Below are 25,383 nucleotides of genomic sequence, written 5' to 3' on the forward strand. Positions count from 1 at the left end.
ATGAAAATTTAGACGGTAAACTTTTTGAGATATTGAAATTTGATACTAAATTGAAATTTAAAATTGGAAGAAATAAAGTGCAAGGAAATTTATATTTCAAGGATAAAAGTAAAGACAATACTTTTATTTGATAAATACTTGAGGAATTTAAATACAAATAGTACATGCTTACATACGTGAAAGGGACAACACACACCTATCCTACACCATTCATCCTACTAACTCTAGTAAGCAAGTTTGGAAGTAAGCTAATTTGGTATATAAACCAAAGAGCTACAAGGATAATTCTCTTCCTCTTACTCCACCCTCTTCCACCTCGGTTCTTGCTCCACTAAGCTCCAACTTGACAGCCAAGGAAACCTGCAGTGTTACCAACAAAAGAGGATTAGAAGTTGTCAACAAAAGAGCTAAGACCTAAGCTTTCACAAAAGTAGTAAGATGGGGAGTGCAACATATCAACCAATCTGCCAAGTCCAAGAAAAGGACAAGAACCAAGATATCCTCACATCTCTCCACTAGAATTTGAGATAATAGAATCTTCCATGAGAAGCCATCGCCTAAGCCCACAATAGAGTAGGCAGATTCTCTTCTTCCATCATCCAAGGCTGGAGAAACAGCCAAGATACTAGCCTCCAAGATATACACAAGAATAGGCATGGAAACCTACTTACAAGCTTAAAAGAGGTAGAGCTGGCAGCCCCAAAAATAGGAGCCTTTTTCTCCAAGTTTCAAACACAAATAGCCAGAGCACTATATAAGCAGCCCCATCTCCCTTCTCATTCCCTCATTTTCGATACCACAAATTCACTCAAAATAATTCAAGAAGCACAACAAGGAGTGGAGGAAGTTGAGGCAGGACATCAGTCCCCATCCGAGAGGAATCATCAAGCTAGGTAATCCCAACACCACCCTTTGCATCATATAGAACAGCCACATGATCAATTCTAGAACTTAGAATCACAGAAGCATGATCACTTAGGAGGTCCTTGAGATAACCACATTTGCCAAAGATATGAACTTTAGGAGCCAAGGCATAACAATTAATAGAGAATAGAGTAACATATAGGTGCAAAGACTCATTCTAGTGAGATAGAATTCTCCACGAGATCCAAATAAGAAATTCTCAACATGTTTAGTGCCACAACACAAATAAAGGAAATAAAGGGGTGGGGAAGGGTGACTTAGCTTGCGTGTGGAGCTGTCCGCGGCGGGCAGAAACAAGGGAGGCAGACGGTGGCGCCGTAAAACCGCCGGTGTCGCTACCTCCCGGAGAGCTCGACGGAGGACGCGAGACGGAGGGAGCTTACGCGAGTTGCCGGCGCGAGACGGAGGAATCATGCGTGAGCCTCCGGTGAGCGCCGTGGCTGCCTGGCGAAGGAGGCGTGGTGGAGCTCCGGCGGGTCTGCTCGTCGATTGGCTGGAGACGAGGACGGAGGAGGCGTGCCTCCCGGTTCTCCGATCTAGGGGTTACAAATCTGGAAATTTTGAGAATAAGAAACGGTGGAGGTAGGCCGAGGAAGAAAGCTCGAAAATGAGAAACCGATTTTGGAGGACTCGCCGGAGAGAGTGAGGAACGGCGGCGGCGAATTGGGGAAGAAGCCGCTGCATGCATTTCCTTAATTTCTAATTTAGGAATTTCAAATTGGAGTTTAAGAGCTAAATTGAAGGAAAAGAGAAATGGAGAAGGAGGCCGACGACATGGAGTGGCGCCGTTTTCGCCGGAGGAGGCGTGAGATTGAGGGAGAAATGCGTCGCTGCCCTCTTTTTCTTCAAGTTAAGGATTTCACAAATTTGGGGGAAATTATTAAGAAAGTCACGATGGAGAAGGTGGATGAAGGAGTATAAATTGGGTCATTGTTTTTGGGACTACTTAATTGTTAGATTGGGCCTCAGTAAAGTAAAGTAAAAATTAAATGAACCCAAGTGGATTAATAAAGAAGTGAAGGACCTTAAATTGGGCCAAGTAATTTAATGAGAATTGGGTCTGTAAGCTAAATTAAGGATTTGAGCCAAGAATTAATTTAGTTGCTGGGCCTTAGTGAATTAATGGATTGGATTCAAAGAAATCTGGTGAAAGATGGACCAATTAACTCTAGTCAAGAAATGGGCTACGGAGCTGGGTTAAGAATTAACATTTGTTGGGCTCGGAAATTTATTAAGTTGGGATGGAATTAAATTCGGAATTTGAGCTTAGAGCTTAATTTATTAAGTTTCCGAAGATGGAAAATATTGAAATTGGAAAAGCGAGGGTCGACCGGTGTCGCCCTCGATGCCTCGGGCGGCCGCTAAGGAAATAGAAGGAAAGAGAGACGACGTTCTCGAGCCACGTAAATAATTAAGTTTAATAAAGAAGTGCCATTAATTAAATTTTCCGATTTAATTAATATGCAAGTTCTAAAAATTTCCTAGAAGTGAACGAAGGATAAGAGAATTAATTAGGGGCATGCATTCCTATAAGTATGAGAACTTCTTGAGTCTTATTAGTACGTTGTTTGCTTTCAAAAGGCTATCTCTACGAGTAAAGGCGGAGTGAGGAAAAAATCAATTTAAGGAGTTAAGCGAATGAGGTGGGCTTTCTATTTAAGATACGATTGTTGCCTTTATGTTTAAAGTATGGTTTTTATGAAGAGTGCCAAGGTGATATGACAAGTACAGTTTATGTTTACAGTTTCATGAACAATATTTTACGATGAGTGCTATTTACATCAAGTGAAAGTGATTTTATTTAGTTATGTGATTTATAGTATGATATGTGTTGCCTTACGAGTACTCGTGAACTGTTTAGCCTTTGTCGAAGTTATGAGTTTTGTTCCAAATACGTAAGAGGAGGAAAAAGAAGTCTTGAAAGTTATGTCAAGCCATGTTTTGTTTTGAACTTTGCCTATCTGATTGTCTAGCAAGGGCGATGTCCCTACTAGACCAGGAGTTTGTGAATTAGTTTCACCAAGAGTTTGTGAATTTATTTCACCAGGAGTTGTGAATTAGTTTCACCAGGAGTTTGTGAATTCATTTCACCAGGAGTTGTGAATTCGTTTCACTAGGAGTTTGTGAATTTATTTCACCAGGAGTTGTGACTTCGTTTCACTAGGAGTTAGTTCAGATATGGCATAAGTTCCAGGAAAATAGATTGGCAGATTGCTTTTGAAAAGAAAAGGAAAAGGGAAAAAGTTTTAGTGCTCTCGGAATTTTTCCTAAAACCCTGAGTTCACTCAAGAGTGGCTTGACAAAACCAGTTTTTAGTAAAATATATTTCGGCACGTGTCCACTGGTACACCAAGTACTTAGCCCTGCATATGTTTTAAAAATGTGCAGGTTGAGCAGTGATGACGGCGGGCGGTGTTGAGCACAGACGATGAAGATCCTTCGATAGAACAATACTTGGATGCGTCGTGTCTCCATACACGATGTCATCTGCTCTTGAGTCTTCTGCTGCAATGTAAAAGTCGAGATTTCATCCTCTTGTGCCATGCACTCTGATTTTTATATATATTCCAAGTTATTTCAGTTCAAGTTCAGTTGTGCCACAGTTTTCCCCTTTCTTCCCCGCTTCTTTCATCCTCCCTTAGTCACGATCAATCGGGCTTTCTATCGTTAAAAAGTGCGGTCGTGATAACAAATTAATTAATTAAATACTACTCCGTACAATTTTTATTGCAATACAACAAAAAATACACTAACACGAAATCGAAAATATGGAATATTAGATATACTATGCCATCATTGAAATTAGTACTACTGTGAAAGGTATTTTTAATGACCCAAGCTTAGTTAATTTATTTATTTTCTATTTCGCTTAATATTCCTATTTAATTTAAATAACGAATTCAAATTATTATTTAATCTGTTAATTTATACTACTACTCCCTCCGTTCCATAGTAATGGAGACGTTTCTTTTCACACGGAGATTAAGAAAAATTGTGTTAGACTGTTAGGTATGTTAAAGTGAGAGTAAAGTGGAAAATGAAAAAGGTAGAAAGATGAAGAGAATAAAATAAGAGAGCGTAATGTAGATGTGGAAAAATATGTTGACTTTTACTAAAAAGGAAAATGACTCTATTACTATGGAACGTACCAAAATGACAAAATGACTCTATTACTATGGAACGGAGGGAGTATTAAATATTATTCTCTCCGTTTAATAAAAATAGACATAATTGTGCATAACATGGATTTTTTGTGAAATTAGTAAAATAAAAGATGAGGAGTATTAATGATTATAAGATCCACATTATTAATACTACTTAAAAATTTAAAAATTTTTATATTTAGAAAGTAATCTAATTTTGATGGACGTTACAAAATATTAACCTTGTCAGTTTTTTTTATATAGGGAATACTAATATTTAATACTCCTCTATATGAAATTAGAAATTAAATAAGTGAATAAGTAATTGTTAATCTTAAATTTATTGTAAAATAAATTAACAATAGTTTGAACCTATTATTTAAATGAATTAAACCTAATGAGCGAAATAGAAAATAAATTAAATAAAGTAGTCCATGTCACTGTGCATTTCTATCTATAGCTAGCTGCATATTATATTGTACACAAAGCTCAATGGTTTTCCCGCCCAAACTGCTTGTAATGCTGCGCTGTGATTTGAAGAACAACAGAGGATCCGTTCCTCAAATGAAAAGGACTTTGAGATGAGTTGAAAGTTTGTGCTTGAAATGTTTTTAGTGTCTCGAGCCTTTTCAAAGTTAAAATCCGAGGTCACTCAAAGGCAGCATTGTTAGGTTTGGTATACTGAAAAGCATGTTTCGAGCAAGTTTCGCGCGAATAGAATCTTGCTTGTATACGTAAAACTCTACAATCCACTTTTAACCCGATTCAGTATTATTCGAGCAGTCTCGCACGAATAGAATCATTATTATTATTACATTGTGTTTGCTTGTGCATTTATAAGATGTTTTACAAACATTTAAATGCATAAGAAGTAAACAAAGTCTAAGTCTTTTGCTTAGTAGACCGTATGTGGGCGTCGTCCACTTTAAGGTAACACGGTCAGATCTATGCAATGCTTTGCAAAAGAAAAAGAAGAATTTCACAACCTAGATAGGCTTTGGCTACCTATCGTGAAAGGTTGCAATGTCAGTCCGCATATTTCTAAGCCTTACTGAAATAAGATGACATTGGTGTGGTATAGCACTGAACGGATCTAACAGCAAGATGTGTCTTTAAGCTATCTACTGAAAGACTAGGTCTTGATAAAATACTATTTCTTAATCTACATATGTTAGCATTGAGCATACGGTATTGATTATGCACTACTTTGACTTATCAAATGGTGCGGGTTTTTCGCAACCCAATAATCCTGATATATTGGGTAGTAGTGATTAATATCTAGCGGTGCTAGGATTGCTATTACGTTGAATCGTGCACGAGGTGAGTCTCGTTTGATAATGTCCTCAAGAGGAGCTTGAACAAGGTTTTATTATTCGGAAAACTGGCCAGTTGGAGTTTTATTACTCTATGAATAATAAATAAATGTTTCTTGCTAAGTCCACTCTTGGAATTAATAAGATATTAATTAATTAAGTCCATAGCAGACATTAATTAATTAATGGACATTTATATCTTAAGCGCGGGAAATAAATAATAAAAGTGGAAACCCGGATTACTTGTAATTTCGGATTTGGATGGGGAGAGTTCAATATTACTTGCTCAAGTAGGTACACCAACTAAATAAAGGGGTTCTCGCTTTCAAATTCTAGAAAACCCCAAAATAAAAAGATCTACTCCTTGCTCAAGTTCCCAGTGAAGACCAAGTAAGATTTCATCGATTCCGCTTATTTATTAATAAAATTAATATTTTCTTAATTCGTTATTCAATTTCGACATAAATGAAATGTGGAATTCTTGAGTAGTCTACTTCCCTTCGAATGAGAAATTCCTTAATTTTTTTAATTAGAATTCAAAATTGAAATTAAAGAATACCTTGGAATTCAAATTCATAAGGGATTTACTTGTCTATGTATTGTTCCATTCGATCTGTTAGGTCCCTACTTAACCTCGACGGTGCTACGACTTTGAGATGAGTTGAAAGTTTGTGCTTGAAATGGTTTTAGTGTCTCGGGTCTTTTCAAAGTTAAAATCCGAGATCACTCAAAGGCGGCATGACATTACTATTTTTATAAAACTGTCTTGGCATATATGTTCACTGAGTACATCAAGTACTCAGCCCTGCATATGTTTTCCCTATGTGCAAGTTGAGCGTTGACAAGCGCGGTGGGTGTTGAGCATAAAAGTGAAGAAGATGTTTGTCAAATGATCAGAATATGTTGTGTCTTCATACATAGCATTATTCTACTCTCGAAATACTTCCGCTGAGCAGTTGTTTTCTTTTGAGTTCTGGTATTGTTGAGATAATGCTCTTTTCAAGTTGTTGTTTGTTAAAGTGATACTCTAATTTTATTCGAGCTATTTTTATTATATCGAGCTTTGGTCGGGTTTCGTTGTTTTCCCCTTTCTTTCCTGCTTCTTTAACTCTCTCTAATCGCGATCAACCGTGTTTTCTATCTTTATAAAATGTGATATCTTTAGAAAATGCGGTACGACACCTAATCCCCCTAAATGTAATTAAAAGTTAATACATTAAAAAAGAACTTCACTGAATTTTTTCTGATCCATCATCTAATGTATTACGTAGCTTTAAATTCAAAACAATTAAAAAGTCAAGGTGCACACAGTTTGAGAAATCACATAATTTAATAAATAAAAATATTTTTATTACAACAAATTGAGATATGGTTCTCTTGTTCTTACCACAAAAGTTAGGTTTGATGTTGCAGTTCTTACTACAAGAAAAATCTTGATAGCATGCTACTATCCACCTTGTTCAATGTCATGTCTACTAACCTTCCATAACTTTTTTAATAATCAAAGTGAAGGGTTTGACAGCGGAAGCGCTCACATAAATCAATTACATAATAATTCAGATCTATTTAGCGGATTATTTAGACAAATTCTATTCGCGTAATTATCACATGTATCATGCTCATAATTCAAATAAAACATGCTTTAAATTAATTGAAACCTAAAACATGCTTTTCTACGGTTTAGCCATTATACCTTGAAGATTCTACTAAGAATCGAAGATAGCTAGCGCCTTCTCCACGTCTTTAGTACAAAACCACGGATCTTCTGTCTGGTTCCCGGACTGTAAACTGATATCAGGGTGGGCTGATCTCACCAGTGCACTAGGACTTAAATAGAGAAGACAGAAATCCTTTCCCCCGGAGGAGAAAAATTCGACCACTACTAGGAGTAGAGGGGGCCGAAAATTTTGAGTAAAATCAAGTGTATTTTTTGTCTCCTTTATTCTCCTATTTATATTAAGTCATATATTGGGCCCAGACAGGGATCTATGGAAGGCTTTGGATATGGGCTCCTCCAATTAGCTTTTAACTAATTAAATTAAACCCAATTTAATATAAGCTTAAAATTGGAATAGTACGAGCAGCCACTACAGAAGTAATATTGCACTCCCCATCCAAATCCGAAATTACAAGTACTTCGGGTTTCCAAATAATAATGATATTTATTTCTCGCGCTTAAGATAGAAACATCCATTAATTAATTATGGTCTGCTATGGACTTAATTAATTAATATCTTATTAATTTCAAGAGAGGACTCAGCAAGAAAATCTTATTTATTATTCATAGAGTGATTAAACTCCAACTAGCTAGGTTCCGAATAATAAAATCTTATTTCAAGCTTCTCTTGAGGATGTTATCAAATGAGACTCACCTCGCGCACGATTCAACATAATAGCAATCCTAGCACCGCTAGATATTAATCACCACTACCCAATATACCGGGCTTATTGGGTTGCGAAAAACCCGTACCATTTGGTAAGTCAAAGTAGTGCATAATCAATACCGTATGCTCAATGCTAACGTACATTGATTAAGAAATAACAATGTACAAGACCTCGTCTTTCAGTAGATAGCATAAAGACTGTCTCACTGTTAGATCCATTCAGTGCTATACCACACCAACGTTATCTTATTTCAGAAGTGAGGCTTAGAAATAATCAGACTGACATTGCAACCTTTCACGATAGGTAGTCTAAGCCTATCTAGGTTGTGAAATTATTCTTTTTCTTTGTTTAGAACTGACCATGTTACCTTAAAGTGAACGACGCCCACAACCGGTCTACTAAAACAAAGACTTAGACTTTGTTAAGTTACTTATACATTTAAATATGCAATAAACAACCATTAAATGTAAAATATAACAACATTATGACAAAAATAATCTGTTTATTCCTTTGGAAAATAAAATAAGAGTTTTAACAGTATTCAATTACTCGAAAGGTGATTTCTAGTATACAAACTCTAACACAAATTTCATTATATTTGTGTTTATAAAGTTACCTACCTAGGAACAAAATAAATGTCATTAGTTTAGACAGTGTTTTTCATGATTATATGGTATATATGTTGTTTTATTTATCTTATAATATTTTTTTAAGTTTTTGAATATTTGAAAATAGTAACTTTGGAATATTTTTATTTATTGAGTTAGAATTTAAGGAACCTTCCCTATAAATTTGTTTAGAAATTTCCCTAAACCAATAGATCGCCTCCAGTCTGCACTCTGCAGTGTAATTTTCCGCCTCTAAAGAAGAAACCAAAATCCCAATGTTTTACTCTTCATCATCCTTCGAGATAGAAATTTGCATACATATTCATTTATATTAATTTTTTATCGGCGAGTGATCAATTGTTAAATCAATCTTTAATTGCTAACTACAATTAATTTAAAACCATGAGATTTGTAAAGATCTAGTGGTCTATAAATCGCCATGTGTAAATTCATTTTATTATTATTTAAATTTAAAAAGATAAGAAAATTATCAAAACTAGGGTTTTGAATCAAAATGTTTTTTTTTGGATCAAAATGTTTTAATATAGTGTATTAAGCATATCAATACTATTCATTAAATATATAACACAATTCAACATTGACATTGTATATGTATTATATTGACATATTATGCTAGCTACATTGACATTACACTGCTTTAGAAAAATACAAAAACTAGAAAATTTGTTTTTAAAATTTTGACATCGGAACATATGCAAGTGAGATCTCGTTAGGATCCTTATAAAGTTATCTTTAATTTGATATAAGTTGTATAAAAGATTAATTTAATTTGAGATAGTTATAATCATTTAAAGTTTTTGGATATTTTTTAAAATTCATTGAAACCCCTAATTGACATTTTTATGCATTGTATCGATACTCATGTATGGTTAATCTTGTTCCTTGATTTCATGATCAAATGTCTATTATTTAGTTGTAGTTAGCAATTTAGGAGGAAGTTAACAATATAACGCACCCCATTTATATCATGCAAATATTGCTTATTTTTCTAAATTCTGGACTATATAAATATAATTAATTGTTCGTGTATCACACACATGTTACACTAAATTGCTAACTACAACTAAATGATAGACATAGATGAAATCATGACACAAGATTATCCATTGAATATCAATACAATGCACATAAAATGTCAATCAAGGGTATTTATGTCAATTGACCAAAAGTTAGTTATAACTAACTTTCAAAAAACATCTAAAAAATTTAAATGATCATAACTATCTCAATTTAAATTATTTTTTTTACACAATTTATATCAAATTAAAGATAATTTTATAAGGATTATAACGAGACCTCACTTGCATAAATTCAGATGTCAAAATTTGAAAAAAAATCTTGAATTTTCGTATTTTTTAGGTAGCAGTTCAATGTCAATATAACTATATAATTGTGTTGACATATTCAATGAATCATATTGATATGTTTACTACACTATATTGACATTTTGATAAAAAAAAATCCTTATTTTTGGTAGTTTTCTTATCTTTTTAAATTTAAATAATAATAAAACGAAATTAAACGTGACAATTTATAGAACACTAGATCTCTACTAATCTTATGGTTTTAAATTAGTTGTAGGTTAACAATTAAAAGTTGAGGTAGCAATTGATCACTCTCCAGTTACACTATATCTATATTAGTATTAGTACTAATATAAAGAGAGAGTGTTTTACGAGATTGTCATTTTGGCGGAAAATTTATTTATTGGTAGAATAAAAGGCAAAAACTATTGGTCAACACCATTGTCTAGTACTTCCTCCGTCCCCGATTAATTGTCACTCTTTTCAATTTCAGTATTCCCTCAATAATTGTCACACTTCATTTTTACCATAAAAGGTAAGTAGGTCTCACATTCCACTAACTCACTTCACTCACATTTTATTATAAAAATCTATATAAAAAAGTGGGTCACACATTCCACTAACTTTTTCAACCAACTTTTCTTTACATTTCTTAAAACTCATACCCAGTCAAAGAGTGACAATTAATCGGAGACGGAGGGAGTATAATGAAAATCAAATCATAGGCTTCCCAAATAAGTTTTGAATATAATGAATGATTTATTATATAAATTAATTTCGGGCAATTGCTAAAGTTTCAAAATACTTAAAAGTAATTAATGTAATATAAGAATTTTTTCCGTCTATAGGTATTAGTAATTTGTTTTATTTGATAGATTTATAGATTTATTAGATTATGTTTCGGTATAGAACTTTATGCTTTTAATGTGTGATTTCTCTATTGTAAATTGTAATAGAGATCAAAAGTGTTTTAATCGACAAATTAAACTTATTTAAGTTTATAGTTATAGTTTACAATAAATTAATACTATTTTTATCTCATTTTTATTTTTTACTGCGCTTTATGTAATGATATTTTTTCTTATTTTAACAAATAAACGACAATATGAAAATAGTACGATGAAAATAAATTGGATCGTGGTTTAACACTAGTTTTAATTAAAAGTAAACTTAGTAATTTAGTATTATATGCGATCTCTTATTTTAAACAGCGTGATCGATTAATCATAGTAATCCACTTTATAAGTTCTATGCTTTACAATTTGTATTATTTATAACTTAAAATTTAGATATTATTTACATATTATAATAAAAATTTACATGATATTTTTGTTTATTGTGTCTTATTGTTTGTAAATATCACAGTAATACAATAACATCATACTTGTACGATACTACCGAATACCAACGTAAGTCATAACATTATCTTGCATATATACAATCTTCAAATTTCAAACTGAATCCTAATCACATCATATAATCATACCCATTAAATCCCTTATTGTTGTTATATTTGCATTTATTTTATTAATCATTATATCATAATAGTTGTTGATTTTTTTTATTTTGAATTATTGTTTGTCAATATTCGTACAAATAAAATACCCCTAAGTCCTAACATCATACTCATTATGCGATATCATCACATTAACCGCATATTAAATTCATAAACAGATTATTGCATAGATAAGGATTCATGTTCTATGTTTCAACATTAGTAATGGTTCTACCATATCCATATTCTAACCCCTTATACATGCATTTTTTGAATTAAAATATTTATATATTTAGCTTGTCATAAAGGTGGTTTATCAACTTTACCTAAAAATATCATTTTTTATTAAAGGCAATATATTAAGGTTTAATCCTGTCAATGCATGACAAATACCCAAATTTGTCACAGCCATGATTTACAAAAGTTGATTACTACTATTACACCACCTTAATTTAAATATTGATTGTCGGAACGATAACTCCAAAAGCTATGAGTTCAATTAATTTAGTAAGATCTTCTAGACCAAATCATATAAATCACAGAAGTTAGATACAACAAACACATATTTTGTAGATGAAGGTAGTATACAACAAAAATTCCTTAGGTGACTTTCTTCTTCTCATCATTGAAAAAATATGTAATCTTACATAATAGTTACATAAGTAGTCACATTGTTGGTTTATGTATAAATTTCTTATCAGAAAATCTAACACATATATATATACCAAGTCCCAACCAAACTTATCTTACTTCCACCAAATTCGTGACATGTGGCTTAAATTTGCCTCTATAAGTAGCTCGAACACAAACCATACTTCTTGCCACACTCAGAGCAAGTACTCTTCTTGTACTAGAATGATGTCAAGAGTCATATACCTTTCCTTGGTGATTCTTGTTGTGATCACAATCCATACTGAAAAATGTGATGCGGCCCGTCATCTGTTGCAGTCCGTACCCGGGCTGCCCACCACGTTTCCTATGCCAAGCCTCCCACCAATGCCATCGATCCCGACATTGCCAACTCAACCAACTATGCCTAAGCTTCCCCCGTTTCCTTCGATCCCTACAAGCTTCCCGAAAATCCCTTTCTTTCCTAGCTTCGGCCTTGCTCCACCACCTTCTAAGTAACTATGTTATAATGTATTTATCGTATACTTCTTTACGTATGGGATATCAATACGTCATATCAGATGTTGTATCGTCGTCTATTCTATAGGCTTCATTTGCTGCGGCGAGTTTGAGTTGGTTGTAAACTTTTGTTATGGTGTGTATGTTGGTGTAATGCATGTTTTGTAACATGTATTTTATGAATTAAATTTTCTTAATAGTACTAATAGTATGACACATGTTTTGTAGTATTACATTTAGTATGAATAGATTTATGTGGTATGTGTATACTGATAGAAGTAAAATATGAAAGCAAAACAAAATGTCAAAGAGCTCTTCGGGTCTGCCTCACATCACATTAAGAGCTTTCTAAGCTCCCAAACCACAAAGAAACAAGTAAAAAAAAGCAAGTTTTTGCTTCTAATTGTATTGTAAAAGCAAACTTGAATAATCTTTCATGTAATCACACTCAAGTAATGTACCAAGTTATTCAAATGACTCTCACCCATGTTTTGCAAATGAAATCAAAATTAACACCTTTTGTTCAAGAAAGTCAAATCCAACAAGAAAAATGACAAGGCTTTATGATTTTTGTTTCTATGAAAAATGAAAATGCTATGCATCACCAACCCTGCCCGATATAGGCGGCTCAAGCCTAACCGCCAGTGTCATCAAATGGTTGAACTCATTAATTAAACAAATTTCAATTGAATTATTTTTATATTGTCACGCCTGCATTTTCTAAGGATAGAAAACACGGTTGATCGTAACTAGGGGTGGGTTAAAGAAGCATGAAAGGAAGGGGAAAAACAACGAAAGTTGACCAAAACTCGAAATAAATGAATAGCTCAAATAAAATCGGGGTATCTCAACAATACAAGAACTCAAAAAGAATATTATCTCAGCAATACAAAAACTCGAAAGAAAGACAACTACTCAGCGGAAGCATTCGAGAGAAGGAATATGCCACGTGTGAAGACATGACACATTCTGAACACTTAAATTTCTTCAACGGCCTTGCTCAACACCCACCGCACTCATCACATTTCAACCTGTACATTTTTAAAACATATGCAGGGGCTGAGTACTTGATGTACCCAGTGAACACGTGCCAAAATAATTTTCTTAAAATATTGTGTCAGCATTTAAAAGTGAACTCGGGGTTTTACAAAAGACCAAGTCACCAAAACATTTTCTCACTCAAAACTATGGCCATTTTTCTCTCTCTTCGCACCGTATCTGAACCTCAAATGTGAAACGAGAACGTGGCCACATTCTCGATCACCGGACCGGCCAACTCGAAAGCTAGAGCGCACGATCCCCTATGTGTACACTAGCTTGAACAGGGACTCACTCCCTAGGCAAACCCGAATTCGATTAAACTCATAACTTCTAGTAGGGATCCACTCCCCACTAGGGCGATCAGATAGGCACATCCATAAAAACAAAATACGGCATGACACAACATATTTGGATTTTAAGCTCATAAAAATTTAAAAGTAGCCTACACAAAGATGTAGGATAGAAAGCCCATAGTAAAACTTTAGTTCGAAAGCCCACCTCGTTCGCTAAGTATTCTTAACTTTGAAAATTCTCACTCTGCCTTAACTCGCTTGTGAAAGAATACCCTTTTGAAATAAAAATGCAAACTCATCAAAACTGGAGAAAACATCTAATTAAATGAATGCATGTATCCTACGTGAGTGCTCGCTTATTCCCTCGCTGGTTCTTAAAGAAATCTCTAAGTTCTCATATACTAAAACTCGGATCATCAGCTCGGGAAAATATTTAATTAACTAACATAAATTAATTAACTCCATTATTAAAACAAGAATTTCCAACCCATCACTAATGATACTCCTCTCTTCGACCCAAAACTCAAAATAGAAAAGGTTGGCCCGAACTTAATTCCTCTAATTAAGGCCCAAAACTTAAATCAAAACTGTCATGGCCGCACTTTACTAAGGATAGCAAAGCCGGGAAACCATGACTATGGGTGGGAAATAAGAGGAGAAGAATAGAAAGGGGATAATAATGACTGAATATTTACTCAAAAATAAAGGGAAACAACTTCAACTTAACTCTTAATCATTAGAATTGGAACGGAAATCATACTTTTCAAAATTCAAAACCTTATTCATCAATAGATATTTATCACAGTATGGAAGAATAGTCGATGCTATCTAGAACCTTAAACTTGGGTGGCAATCTTACTTTTCTGTTATTTATCAGAGTATGGAAGAATAATACGCAGCGGAATGAACATGGTCACATATATGGAGACATGCACCGCCGAGAGCCTCTACTTAAAATAAAAAGAAAACCATAACTCTGCTCAGCCATTCTCCACTGTCCCTACTCAACCTGCACATTTTGAGTATAAAAATACTCAGTGAACACATTGCCGAAATATACATACATAAAATGAAAATATTGTCATGCTATTAGAGTAACACTCGAGTGTTTTCTCTTAAAAGGCCCGAGCTTACTAAATTCTTTGTGAGCTAAAGTTCGACTGATCAGTCTAAGTTCTTTTGTACTTCTGCCATATCTGAACACCAAGTGTCGTGGAGATGGTGCTCTATGGTCACCTACATCTTTCTCCGGCCGGAGAGGTGGCCACCTTCCAACGGCCTCCACTATATCATCTTTGTGACCGTGGAAGGTGGCCTGTGTACACTAATCCGAGTAGGGACACCACTCTCGCTCGGACCCGAATTCAATTCTTTTGTTCCAACCAAACAAATTCCATACACATAAAATAAATCATTTATGGCAAGACAACATCATTTGCATAAACAACAAAATAAGTTCATATTTTTCATCCACATTAGCATATAGGATAGAAAAGTTCACCTCGTGCGTTTAAATTCCTTATTTGAATTTCTTTACTCCTTACATCACTTGCTCGTAGAGATAGCCTTTTGAAAGTAATAACATATACTTAATCAGACTCAAGGAAAACATATACTCCCTCCGTCCCAAAGAAGTTGGCATACTTTGAAAATGGCACGAGATTTTAGGAGGTTTTGTTTTGTGTGTTAAATGGAGAGAGAAAATATAATTTTTATATTCATGTGAGAGAGAACTTTTTCCAAAAAGGGAAATGTGACATCTTTTGTGGGACAAACTAAAAAGAAAAGTGTGTCAACTTCTCTGGGACGGAGGGAGTACTTAGAATGCATGCATCCTACATGTGTTTTCATTTTGTTCTTTGCTCTTTCTTAGGAACATTCTAAAATTCTTTTATAGCAGTTAGCTACGTTAAGTACTTACTTTCTCTTTCGGTTTAAGCAGTCGCCCGACATCACACGGCCCCAAAATCCTACACCCTCGGCCCCATTATACTCATGGCTAACATCGCAATTCATTACATCATGGGATTTAATTAAGGGCGCTGTCCATTTCAGTAATATATTTCGAAAAAAGAATCACTCCACAAAATTTATAGGTGTATAAAGTCGGTTAAGCACCGATTCCTAAAACTAGAGACCTTCTAGTTAGCACTAATTAATTAAATAATACAAGTTGATAATTTGCAAACTAGATTACACATATATGCTACGTCTCCTAGCTGTCACTTTATACTTAATGAGGAAGTCTTCAAATGCCACCCACAAAATACTACCGCTTGATGTAGTGCAAATGTGGCTACCTTCTTAGCCATGAATTACTCACAAATTTACACCACCAAGATAAGGTGGTGATGCAGTACCTTCATCACCACTCCTTAATTGTGAAGTAATTGAGTTAATAATTTCAACATCCTCCCTTAAGCTCAATTCTTCACAGTTTTCATGTCGAGAATAAATTCCAATCTTCTGATTGTATCCTTTCGCCACCAACCTTGCCCTGTACCTTTGCACTTCACCATTGACATCTTTTTTTGTTTTGTACATACATTTCACACCAATTTCTTTTCGGCTTTCTGGTAGCGTTGTCAACGACCAAGTATCATTTTTCTCGATCGCATTGATTTCTTCATCTATTGCAGTCTTCCATTTCCTGTCTTGTGCAGCATCTGCATAAGCAATAGGATCAACATTCATATGAAAACAAACAAGATTCACATTTTCCTCTCCAGCTCCATCAACTTCTTCAGTAGCTTCATATATATCATTCAGATTGCGCATTCTTCTTGGCCTTCCGACTGGACCTTGAGATGATGTTGGTGAATCTGGTTCTTCAACTTCACGTGCTTCTTCTTGCTGATCAGATACAATTTCTGACGAGCTTGCAGCTTTCTTATCCTCCCAGCTCCATGTTTGATCTTCTTCAAACACCACATCGCGACTTATGATCACCTTCTTCGTGAGTGGGTTATACAATTTGTAACCCATTACTCGATCTCCATATCCCACGAAGATACACTTCTCACCTTTGTCATCAAGCTTGATTCATCGAGCTTCAGGAATTTTGGCATAAGCAATGCAACCAAAAACTCTCAAGTGCGCAATACTGGGCTTGAACGAACTCCATGCTTCTTCAGGCGTCATGTTGCGAACACTTTTGGTGGGACACCGATTCAAGAGATACACTGCTGTTGCGACAGCTTCAGCCCAGAATTCTCGAGGTAAGTCCTTCCCTTTCATCATACTTCTCGCCATATCAAGAATTGTTCGGTTCTTCCTTTCAGCAACACCATTCAGTTGAGGAGTATATGGAGGTGTGAGCTGGTGAACGATTCCATGCTCCTTGCAGAACTTTTCGAACAAATCGGATGTAAACTCACCACCTTGGTCGGATCTGAGAACTTTAATATAGTGCCCACTCTGTCTTTCAACAAGAATTTTAAACTCTTTGAAAATATCAAACACCTCAGATTTTCTTTTCAAGAAATATACCCAAGTCTTTCTGGAATAATCATCAATGAAAGTCAAAAAATACTGATTACCTCCGGTAGAAATAGGCTTCAGAGGACCGCAGACGTCCGTATGAACGATCTCCAACGGGTGTGATGCTCTCCATCTCATTTCTTTAGAGAAGCTTGGCCTATGATGTTTGCCAAGTATGCAACCTTCGCAAACTTCTTCAGGATGATCAATATGCGGCAAACCTTTCACCATATTCTTTGTAGACAGCAGCGTCAAACCACCAAAATTAAGATGTCCAAGACGCAGATGCCATAACCATGACTCATCTTTAACAATGGCATTCATGCACTTCAACGTATCATGTTTTATATTCAATGGAAATAATCTGTTTTTGGACATCTTCACACCGGCAACCAAATTACCAGTAGCATCATTGATAGCAAGATAAGAATTCTTGATACTAACATCAAATCCTTTCTCCAGCAATTGACCAAGACTCAAAATATTGCTTTTCATGGCAGGCACATAATAGACGTCATATATAAAACCATGATTTCCATTCTTCAACTTAATCAAGATATTACCTTTTCCTTGCACCGCAACTTTTGAGGAATCTCCAAAGGTCACATCCCCATAGGATGTCTCCTTTAGTTCCACGAAGAGTTCCTTGTTCCCGCACATGTGGTTACTCGCTCCAGTATCCAAGTACCACGTGCTACTCTGATCACCTTCAAGCCCTTTCTGAGTAAAAAGAGAAGTTGAAATTACCTGCTCATCATCATCTCCACCTTCGGCATAATTGACTTGTTAATTGGCCCTGGCATTTCCGGCTGTTGGACAATCATAGCTGTAATGCCCGAATTCGTGACAAGTATAGCACTCGATATTTGCTCTATCAAACCCTTGTCGATTGTAGGTTTGAGAATAACCGCCTCTATACTGACCTCTTCCTCGTCCTCGTTGTCCATAAGAATTTCGACCTCTGCCTCGATAGGTGAAATTCTGTCGTCCTCCCTCGTTTTGATAATTCTGGCCTCGTCCTTCTTGATTTAAGTAATTCTGTCCACGTCCTCCTTCATACTGGTAATTATGGCCGCGTCCTCCTCGGCCACGATAACCTCGGCCTCGGCCTCGATCTCGGTTGTATCCACCACGTGATGTCCCAGGCGCAAACTTCTTGTCTTCTTGGATTGACATCTTTGCTTGTAGCATATGCTCAAGTGACGGAGTGGTCTTTTTCTTCATGCGTTGCTCATGGACTTCCAAGCTGCTCTGCAACTGGTCGATAGACATGGTGTTGAGGTCTTTTGATTCTTCGATAGCAGCAACGATGTGCTCAAATTTCAACGTCAAGGAACGAAGAATTTTCTCAATGACACGAACATCTTCAATGTTCTCCCCTTGCCTTTTCATTTGATTTACAATAACTAATGTTCTTGTGAAATAGTCTGAAATGCTCTCCGTTTCAGACATGGCCAAACTTTCAAACTCACCACGTAGGATCTGCAGTCGAACTCGTATCGCTTTATCAACACCGGTGAAAGCATTCTTCAGAATCTCCCAGGCTTGTTTTGACGTGGTGGCTGCACTTACTTTCTCAAACGTGGTTTCATCAATACCTTGATAGATATTGAATAATGCCTTCTTGTCTCGTTTCCTAGCGTCTCTGAGGGCGTTCCTCTGGTTGTTCGTCAGGGCATCTTCGGCTTCTTGGGAAGCAGGTTCGGTGTAGCTTTCTTGAACAATATCCCACAACTCTTGTGATTGCAACAAGACTCGCATCTGAATACTCCAATTCCCATAATTGTGTTTCTCTAATTTGGGAATTTGGGGCTGGACCATGTTCAACGTTGCCGCCATAGGTAGGATCGAGTGGCTCTAGATACCAGATTTGTTGGATTATTTGATTCACAAAAAATAGGAACACTCAACAAGGATGAAATATGGAGGATAAGTATTTATAGACTTCTCACAAAAGGATTACAAAATACACACAAACAAAAGTGCTTCAGCACTACAAAGCTTTCTTCTCTCTTTCTCTCTATGAGCTATGGCTCTTTTTTCTCCTAACTCTCACTCACAATTCTAACTTGATTGATTTTACAACAAACAACTACGCCTCTATTTATAGGTGTATAAAGTCGGTTAAGCACCGATTCCTAAAACTAGAGACCTTCTAGTTAGCACTAATTAATTAAATAATACAAGTTGATAATTTGCAAACTAGATTACACATATATGCTATGTCTCCTAGCTGTCACTTTATACTTAATGAGGAAGTCTTCAAATGCCACCCACAAAATACTACCGCCTGATGTAGTGCAAATGTGGCTACCTTCTTAGCCATGAATTACTCACAAATTTACACCACCAAGATAAGGTGGTGATGCAGCACCTTCATCACCACTCCTTAATTGTGAAGTAATTGAGTTAATAATTTCAACATCTCGGTGTTTCCCAATGCTGTGTTGCCGGCGCCCTCTGGCCGCTGTCGCTCTCCTTTCTCACAGTATCTAACTCTCGTTCGGTTAAGAACTCTCCTTTCTCCTCCACGATTCAGTCTTATTTCCTATCTCCCTCTCTTTCTCACGCAGAAATCGGCGCCGCTGCCATCGCTACCCCGGCCCGTTCTAAGCCACGCCGCTATAATCGCTGCCATCCCCGAGCCTTCATTGCAGGGCTGGTGTTCGGAGTTCGTGGGCCGCCACTCCGTCAAGGACTTCTTCTTTCCGAGTCGTTTTACCTTCGTGCAACTAAGCTAAGTCTCTTCTCTTTCTCTATTTTCATTAATTTCGATTTGCCTCAAAGTGAACATAATTGTATTGTCTATAAAGCTATTTGGGTGGAAGACTAAGATTCTAAACTAAAGTGACATGTATATATTTTGCTCACTGGAACGAGCAATTTGTGAAAGCTAGACTTAAGGTTTGTTAACTTATTTGAGGTTTGTGTTTTCCATAAAGTTGTGCAAGCTTCCTATGTGATGAGAAGAAATAGAAAAGGGCTAAGAGTTGTAGTCACCTGCTGTTGTCTTAAAACTATCTTGCTAACTCTAAACTCTCTCTCACTTCTCATTCTTTGAAATTGAATGAAGTAATTGGATTGTTCTGTTATTTTTTGTTCTTTTGTGTGTGGGGACGAGAGTATACATACATACATATGAAAAATGGCATTTTGTTGGAGATCTTGATTTGGCAAGCATATGAGGAATCCACGTGCGGAGTTGGGATATATATTGGGCTGCCCTATTTAAGAAAGAGAGGATGAGTTGGGCCTCTCCATGGTGTCTCCAAAAATTTAGAAGTGGGTTGGGATTTAATTGATAGGCCCATACATGTACACTTTTAATTTCTTGAATTCCATTTCATAGTTTTAGTGATGTATATTTGTACAATAAAAAGTTTGGTTCCATTAGTGTGACCATATGCTCAATTATGTATGATATTTCATTTACTAGAATTATAATAATTTATATCATTCTTTAGTTCTTTTGAAATTTTCCACTAAACATTCGATGTCATTTCGAGAATAATAAAAAAAAATGAAAAAAATCGAGATGTTACATTCTACCCACCTTAACAAGACGATAAAAGTCGGGATGTTACATTCTACCCACCTTAACAAAACGATAAAAGTCAGAATGTTACATCCTACCCACCCTAAGGGTGTCTCCAACGGCGCCCTTCCCACTCGCCCGTCGGCGACGTCCGACCGGACGGGCCCCATTGTGGGCGGGAAGGGCGCCCACGCCCGTCCCGAGTGCCCCTGCGATGGCCTCGCCCCTCCCGTCGACGGGCGAGTGGGACGGGCGCCACTGTGGCGAAGGTCGCCCGTCCCACTCGGACGTCCGACATTTTAATATATATATATATATATATATATATATATATGGTTGCGTTAGTGTGCTAACTTAATTTACAGTAATAACTAATAACTTTCAATATTGTGCATTAAAATTATCAACACAAAGACATAATTATATCAATACAACATGCAAATTTAAAATGTCAACACAAAGACAAAAGTTTATCAGCACAAAAAGATTGATAAATTTATGTCTTTGTGTTGATGTTTTTAACATACAAAATTGATATTAGTTATTAGTTATTATCATAACTTAGTTAGTATTTGATCACACACCTATATATATATATATATATATATATTTATTAATAAATAATAAACTCTATAAATAGGGCTCCCCCAACTTCATTTCATTCATACCACTTGTGTTAACAAGTTTCTCTCTCTACAAATTTCATTTCTACTACAATGGAGTACAATAGAAACTCCCCCACCACGAGCGGAGGGAACACACCCTCGATTCCCATCGGCGCGGAGGGAAATTTTGCGGGGATGAATCCCCAGATGGCGGGGATGGGCGGTATGCCGACGATGACTCCCCAAATGTTCTACAATATGTACACTTGGATGAGTCAAATGGGTCAGATGATGCCGGGGGCAGCGGGTATGCCGGCAAATATGTCGGGGATGGGTGGGACTGCGGGGATGGGCGGTATGCCGCCAAATATGGCGGGGATGGGTGTGACTATGCCAGGGGCAGCGGGGATGGGCGGTATGCCGCCAAATATGGCGGGGGTGGGAGGGATGGTGCCCGGGGCAGTGGGGATGGGCGGTACGCCGCCAAATATGTCGGTGAGTGGGTCGATGCAGCACAGGAGCCCGAGGACGCCTGGGGAATCTGTCTATCGGCCATATATAGATTTGTTGGCCGATGACTCCCCTTCTTCTGTTCCGGAGACTCAGTACGCCGGCATCGAGACTTTCTCTTATGAGGATAGGGGCTATCGCCGATCCGTGAGACTCCCCGGGAGGAGGCGGGGCCTGCAAGGGGTAGGAGAAAAAGCAAGGCCACGGCCAGGAGCGGGGGTAGGGGCAAGGGCAAAGTCCCGAGCTCTTCCTCACACACGGGGATGGGAGGGGAGGAGGGTGTGGATGAGACTGAGCGGAGGACGATCTGGACCGTGTGGGAAAAAGCCGCGCTTGCGAAGGCATGGGTCGGTGTTGTAGAGGATCCCTACACCGGAGCGAACCAGTATGTTGACCGAATGTGGCATCGCATCAGTGCCGCCTACTGCGCCAACAAACCGCCTGGGGCGAAGCCTCGCATCCCCGAGCAATGCCGGAAACAGTGGCTCCGGTTGAGGCCTAAGCTCAGTCGTTTTGCCGCAATCTACCAAAACAACATGCGCATGGTAAGCAGCGGCATGTCTCGAGGATGATGTGCGGAGACAATCCTTAGCCCAGTACCCCAACAAAGACTTGGGGATCAAAGAGTTTGACCAAGTGGGAGGCCTTTCTCGTGGTCAAGGATTCGCAAAAGTTTGTTGTGGGTGTCGAATCGGGCTGGAAGCGGACGAAGATCAACTCTTTCGGTGAGTACGCAGCAGTCTTGGTTCGCACGAGCTCCCCGAAGCCGAGGAAGTGGCCCCGCTACCACGAACAGACACTCGCCGTCGTCGTCGCCGATGGGGCAACAGGCTGCGTTGCGGATGGCGAGGGGAAGCGGCAGCGGCAGCGGGTCCTACGAGGTCGAATCGGAGGTCCCAGGAGGAGAAGATGACGACAGCCTCGCCCGCGCGCAGCAAACGAAGACCCTGATGCAGATCACTTTGAAGTGGTATAACACGTACGATCCAGTCTTGAGAAGGCTGTGCAAGGAGATGGTCGACCGATGTCGGCGCGATTTAGGGATGCCACCCATTGATGATGATGGCGTCGAGATCGGGGGCGGGGACGTCGGAGGTGGCAGCGGCACGGGCGACGGGGACGAGGACGAGGAGTGAAAGCCGAGGGGATTATGTAATTTTATTTTTAAACTATGTTTTTTTTAAAATTATGTAATTTTTTTTTATTATGTAATTTTGTGTTTTAATGTAATTTTCGTATTTCCCGTTCGTATTCGTGTCGAATTTTATTTCCGTGAATTTAAATTTTAATTGTGAATTAATTTAATTGTAGGAAGGGCTAGTGGGAGGGGCGAGTGAAGTGGGAAGGACTAGTGATGTAGCAGTGGAATGGGAGGGGCTAATTCTGATGTGGCATGGGAGGGGCGAGTGGGAAGAGCGCCGCCGAAGACACCCTAATAAAACGATAAAAATCGGGAGGTTACAAAAACTCTAATCATTTGAATATTTCCTTGGTTTCAGCATCAAAAGTAAAATAAGGAAAGAGGCGGCCTCTTTCATTCAATCCCCTGTACTCTCTCTCTCTCCCTCAATCTCAAAATTCACAAATTAAATTCCAAGTCAGAAACTTCAATCTTCTTCGCCCCTCTCTCGCACACCGTCGGTATTCTTTTCTCCCGGCAGGTAAGTCCTCTCCCCCCAAATCATTCTAATTCTAATTCTAATTCTAATTCTAATTCTAATTCTCCTAGTCGATTTCGATTTGTTTCTCAAAGGATTAAATTTTTCAGTCGAGACAAAGGGTTAAATTTAAAGATTGAAACTTTGGATGATTCAGAATTATCCTAAATGAATACAAGGAATTAAACGCTGAGAATTGATGGGTGATTACCTTCTCTGACGGCAGAAAGCTCTCTCCTCAAACTCTCGTTCTCTAATTCGGTTCTTTCTCTATTTTTATCTCAGTTTTATGAAAAAGTGGGAGACGTGTGGGGGTTTATCTATATATATACACGGTTGAATCCATCTAATTCTCAGGGAAACGGATCTGAACCGAAGATTTGAGCGATTTGAGCATATCTCGGTTGGTCTCATATTGGCTTCTCCTAAGTAACGTAAAAAAGAATTGGGCTAGGAAATTATTAAATTATAGGCTCTAAAATTTTATTCAATTGGCTATTTATTTGCACTTCAAAAATACATTCTATTTCTCCTCAAGGATCGATTACTTATGCCACATGAACCTACATCCATTTTCGAGCATTCACAAATTCCACATCCATTGGTATTTAAAAATTTCTCTATTCTCTAAAACTAAATAAGGCATGAAGAAACACCGAGCTCTAAAAATAATTCCATAATCTCTCATAATAAAACAAAACGATTTTTGACTATTAGTTCGCCGGTCATTAAAAAATATTTACTTAAAAAGTCTGGGCGTCACATATATCCAAGTTCAATTCAAGCTTATCAAAATCTTAGCCCAACCAGCTTAGGCCACAAACCCCAAGCCCATGGCCAAACATAGGCCCAAACCCAATCTAGTCCACAACTTCTAAATAATTAGAGACTAAATGTTTTAATGTAGTAATTAAGAAATAATGAGAGATTTAAGAAGTTGATATTTAAATACGAAATTGAAGAGATAAACAATTTTGAGGAAAAACAAAGTAAATGAGAGAAAGAAATAGTAAATTAAGAGAGAAATAAATCAAATTTGTTAAAAAAATTGACTCAGACTATCTTTGAACAAATAAAGTATATACATTATTTTATATTATGTATATAAACTACAACAATAAATAGATTTTATAAATAACTTAATCCTTGAAATATTACTAATTTAAATTATAATATTTAATAAGAAAATAAAAAGTAGCACTCCTCCATCCCAACTAAGTTGAGTCGTATTCTCCTTTGGGACGTCCCAACAAAGTTGAGTCATTTTCCTTTTTGACAAAACCCAAAGCATCCAATTACTCTTATTTTATTTCATCATCTACTTTACTTTATCCTTATCTCTCTTACTTTTTTCTCTTTCCTATTTTATATTACTCTCATTTAATCTATTCAACATAATTTCTAAATCTCCGTGCTAAAAGTTTTGTACCAATTTAGATGGGACGGAGGGAGTATAATTTAAAAATATGTTATTTGAGCAACCCAGCCTATGTGGTTCCAACCTAGTTCACACACACTTAATAAATAAATTGAGTCTAAATTTATAGAAATAATAGTAGTTTGTTTTAGACTATTAGTGTTGTGACAAAATAGAGTAATTGACAAACAAAAATGTAAAGAAACACAAAATTTACGTGGTTCACCAACGTTGTTGTATTGGCTATGTCCACAGGCCCCGTTCGGCTAGTGACAGATTCAAGTCAACTAACAATTAGCCACATGCCTAGATCGGGTTGGGCTTCAAGTTGACTGATACGCTCGGATTTTGCACTATTCTAAGGCCATTATTTGGTCTGTTTTTTATGTCAAAGTCACTCTACACGTCCATTATTTACATATTTTGTCTATTTTGGTATTTTGACATGTTTTGTGAGAAACGTGCATAATTGAGCCGAAAAAGGGAGTCAAAACGCAAAGTCCTGGAAATATGGAGTCGACAA

General features: G+C 37.0%; 2 long non-coding RNA genes across 2 annotated transcripts; one reads left to right on the top strand and one right to left on the bottom strand.

Annotated features, from left to right (window-relative positions):
- Positions 1–181: 181 nt before the first annotated feature.
- LOC125212497 lies at positions 182–3,510 on the top strand. The gene is made up of 3 exons (XR_007174727.1): positions 182–893; positions 2,506–2,567; positions 3,313–3,510. It is a non-coding gene; the product is annotated as an uncharacterized LOC125212497 (long non-coding RNA).
- Positions 3,511–14,371: 10,861 nt separating this feature from the next.
- Positions 14,372–23,887, bottom strand: LOC125211052. The gene is made up of 2 exons (XR_007174448.1): positions 23,655–23,887; positions 14,372–14,664 (listed from the first exon to the last, which is right to left on the bottom strand). It is a non-coding gene; the product is annotated as an uncharacterized LOC125211052 (long non-coding RNA).
- Positions 23,888–25,383: the final 1,496 nt, after the last annotated feature.

The sequence above is a fragment of the Salvia hispanica genome, chromosome 3 (assembly GCF_023119035.1).
Source record: "Salvia hispanica cultivar TCC Black 2014 chromosome 3, UniMelb_Shisp_WGS_1.0, whole genome shotgun sequence".
Taxonomy (NCBI): domain Eukaryota; kingdom Viridiplantae; phylum Streptophyta; class Magnoliopsida; order Lamiales; family Lamiaceae; genus Salvia; species Salvia hispanica.